General features: G+C 46.8%; 1 pseudogene; it reads left to right on the forward strand.

The window, feature by feature from the left end:
- The first annotated feature begins 2573 nt into the window (after positions 1–2573).
- LOC122124979 lies at positions 2574–3040 on the forward strand (annotated as a pseudogene).
- Positions 3041–4468: the final 1428 nt, after the last annotated feature.

The following is a 4468-nucleotide window of genomic DNA, read 5'->3' on the forward strand; positions in this document are numbered from 1 at the left end:
GGAGATAACGAAGCATGAAACCCATTCTGAGACAAGCCCTATCTCTAAGAAGTGCTTTATGAGATGTGGGTGGCCATGAAATAACTATTTAAGTTAAAGATAAAATTTAATAAATATCTCTGCTAATGAGGTAGCTCAGAAAATCTCATTATCGTTCCTCGTTCCTTCAGTGAAGCCATCCGCAGATGACCACTGGGGGAATTGGCAGTTACTTGGTTCTTTTTTTAGCCGTTTAAGAAAACTCTAACTACCTCCCAGTACTGGGAGGCGCCTCCCGTCCCCGGGATGGAACCTGGCTTGGGAGAGGCCTTTGCCCTCCCAGTGTTCAGGAGCCAATCCTAAGACAGGTGGGAGACCAGAGTGTTTTAAAGGGGCCATGCATAGCCTTGTATCACACCCAGGTGTGAGGAGCTCAGCTCAGAGACAAGCTCGCCTGCACACAGCAGCCATCTCAGGCAGCCCGTCTGCAGCTGGAGGAAGGCGGCAGGGCTTGCCCACCTGCTCCCGCGGTCCACACATGTTGCAGGGTCTGCTTGATGCACCAGAGGTGGTGTGCAGACATGGGAGGACACGGTTGGGTCTTTCTTCCATGGAGCTGCCCCTCCCTGTGGGCCTTCTCGCTGTGTTGGGAACGTCCACGGTCCACACGGACTCACCTCCAGCTATGCCGCATCCATCTGCACAAAGTCCAGGTGTTAGTGGCTGGGGCTCAGTTTGCAAGCTAGCTTATGCCGGATGCGGAGGCCGGCTCCGAGGCTCCTTACCTGTCCTACCACCCCAGGGTAGAGACAGCGCCACGCCCTAGAGCACTCTCCGCCTTCTAGGTCTCCCTGTGTTGTTGTTCTTTAATTGAATTCACTAACATCAGGTACTTAAACATGAGTCCAAAGCTTGAGTTTACCCACACCTCGAAATTGAATTGTCCTTCCAGCTCTGAGGCCCTGTTGCCAAAGAGACACTCCACCTTGGCTGGGGGCGGCAGGCCTGGCACTGATCCACTCCGTGTATTTTTCCTCCTTTGAAAACTACAAATCCCTGCCTGCTCTGGTCTGGTCTTCATGCTCAGGTCTGCTTTTCCCATGCCCTGTCATTTCTCAGGTCAGCCTGAGCCTGGGATTTGGTCCTGTTGGACCTGGGTGGGGGGAGGCTCAGGGGTCTGCCCCGGGAGCTCATCACAGCTGCTGCCAGCACCGTGGAGCTGGGCACTGTTGACCTTTTTTCTTTCAGGAGTAGCTGGTTCTGATGAATCAATTTGCAGCTGGCACTTTATGCTGACTCCAGGGGAATTTTGTCCATTCCACTTGAACAGCAGAAGAGAGAGCCAGCGTGGGGAGGGCCAGTGGGTGGGAGGAGGTGCAGGGACCTGGAGAGGACACGAGGGATGGAAAGGGGGTACAGGGGCCATCTGGGGGACTTTTATTTTATTGTTATTGTGTTTTCTTCCTGGCATAGACTGGTTTTTACATGCTTTTCCGGCTCTGGTTTTGCATACCAAGTGTGGCTCTGAGCTGTAAGTACAACGCCGGCTCCCCGTGGAAGGGTGCAGCCTCTAGGGGTATGATGTTCTCACGTCCCCAGACTGGCTCCCTGATGTCTTTAGCAACCCTGGAGAGTAGAAGGGCTATGACAGTCAGACAAGAGGAGGCCTTTTTCAAAACTAGGTCACAAAATAACTTGCCTTCGTTCCTGTTAAAGGTTGCCTTTAGTGCATTTGTACAGCTATCCCAGAGTACTTGAGAGTGAGTAATTTATAAAGAAGTAGATTCCATCTCAGTGCAACACCCATCAAAATCCCAACAACATTCTTCAATGATATAGAAGAAGCAATCCAAAAAATCATATGGGGAATAATAGAATACCCCAAATAGCAAAAGCAATCCTTAGCAGGAAAAATGGTGCTGGAGGAATATCAATACTAAACTTCAAACTCTGTTACAAAGCCATACTTATAAAAACAGGATGGTACTGGCACATGAACAGGCCTGAGGACCAATGGAATAGAACTGAAGGCTTAGAATGAACCCATAGACCTAAAGCCACCTAATATTTGATAAGGGAACCCAAAACACAGGATAGAAGGAAGCAGCCTCTTTGAAAAATGGTGCTGGCAGAATTGGTTATACATACGTAGAGCACTGAAGTTAGATCCTTATATATCACCCTGCACTAGAATCAATTCCAAATGGACCAACGAAATCAATGTAAGACCAGATACCCTGAAAATGTTACAGGAAGAGATAGAGGAAATACTACAGCTCCTTGGCACAGGTCGAAACTTCTTAAATAAAGAACCTGAAACACAACAAATCAAAGAAAGGCTGGATAAATGGGACTGCATTAAACTGCATTAAACTGCAGGGTTTCTGCATGGCAAAAGACATAGCTAACAAGGTAAATAGAAAGTCCACAGCTTGGGAGAAGATCATTACTAGCTATACATCAGGATATCTGGAATATAATTAGGGCTCAAAAAAACCCCAAAAAAACAAATCCTCAAAGAAACAACAACCCTATCAATAAGTGGACTAAAGATTTAAAGAGAGACTCCTCTTCGTTTTGTTTTTGTCACTAAGATGGCACTGAAACCAAAGAAGGGAGCTTCTGCCCCTCCTGAAGCTAGAACCAAGGAGAAGGCTTTAAAGGCCAAGAAAGTGGTGCTGAAAGGCGTCTACAGCCGCAAAAAGAGGAAGATCCGCACTTCACCCACCTTTTGGCAGCCCAAGGTGTGTGGCTCTGGAGACCTCCCAAATACCCTGGGAAGAGTGCTCAGAGGAGAAACTAGCCTGCCCACCCTGTTATCATCATTCCCCCTGACCACCGAGTCGGCCACGAAGAAGATAGAAGACAACAACACACTTGTGCTCACTGCGGATGTCAAGCCAACAAGCATCCAATCAGACAGGCTGTGAAGAAGCTCTGTGATACCGATGTGGCAAAGGTCAATACCCTGACCAGATCTGATGGAGAGGAGAAGGTCCATGTTCCACTGGCTCCTGATTAGGATGCTTTAGGTGTTGCCAACAAAACCGGAATCATCTAAACTGAGTCCAGCTGGCTAATGATAAAAATACATTTTTTCCTCTCAAAAAAATAGAGAGACTTCTCAGAAGAAGAATTCAGAATGGCCAATAGACACATGATAAAATGCCGTAAAAGAAATGCAACTCAAAACAACATTGAGATTCCACCTCACCCCAGTTAGATTGCCCATTATTACGAAAACTAATAACAACAGATGCTTGAGGGGATGAGGCCAAATGGGAACGCTACTACACTGTTGGTGAGAATATAAACTTGTTCAGCCACTCTGAAAAGCTTAGCTAAGATACAGAATCAACCCCCTCAGTGGATAAGTGGATCAAGAAAATGCAGTATATATACACAGTGGAATGCTATGCTTCCATCAGAAAGAATGACATCGCCCCCTCATAAGGAAATGGAAAAACTTGAATCCTATTAAGTGAAGTAAGCCAGACCCAAAGAAACATAGACTCCCTGTTTACCCTCATTTGTGAAAACTAGCATATATCTATAAATCTACAAGTTAATCCAAAGGGTAGTAAAAGACAAATAATTACACTTGGACATGATTAATTAAACAGCAGTCTAAGCATTGTACAGCGAAAACAAAGAAGGATGTTCTTAGGAGAGGATCACAATAGCTCAAGAGCTATGTGCATATGACCATATAAAATGAGGCTTATCGCAATGAACTCCAAGAAATGGAAACCAGAGGTTTTTTATTGTACTATTTGCAGTTCTTTCTTTTTCGTTCAGCTTTACTCCCTTTTGTCACTGTTTTTTATTTCCTTTGTCTTATATGTAAGTTGATCTCATTCGGGGAGGGGGAGGGGAAGCACAGAAACCACAGAAACAGTGGGACAAAGCGTGAGCCAAGTCAGCAGTGAAACCCACCAGACACTGCTGGAAATGAGCTATACAGCTTCGGGGGAAAGGGGCTTGAGGGGGTTAAAGTGGAAAAAAGAGGGAGGGGTGACACTGTTCCAAAGGAAATGTACTCATTACCTAACTTATGTCACTGTAACCCCTCTGTACATCACCTTTACAGTAAAATTTAAATTAAAAAAAGCAAAAACAAACAAAGAAGTAGATTCTATTTCTAGGAGATGGAAAGTCCAGTCAGCAGGCTACTCGCTGCTCTACCCCAGGGCCGAAGGGCACCAGGGGACACGCACGAGAGACTGAGGCAGGGAAGGTGCCTGAACTCAGCTCATTTTGGGATCCGTCTGGTGAGGGCGTGGGGCCTGCATGGGGGCAGAGCCTGGGACTCGAGCACCCGGAAGTGTGCACCTCTCAGCTCGGTTACACAGGGGATTAAGTTTTCAATGCATGAATGTGGAGGAGCCCATTGAAGAGCAAGCACCCGCTTTCTTTCTCCCCCTCCCTGTTTCTATCTGCCTGTCTGGCATAGGCAGCCCTCCTGTCTCGAGGATGAGGATGCATGCCA

Source organism: Dipodomys spectabilis, unplaced genomic scaffold, assembly GCF_019054845.1.
Source record: "Dipodomys spectabilis isolate Male_0828 unplaced genomic scaffold, ASM1905484v1 ptg000257l, whole genome shotgun sequence".
NCBI lineage: Eukaryota > Metazoa > Chordata > Mammalia > Rodentia > Heteromyidae > Dipodomys > Dipodomys spectabilis.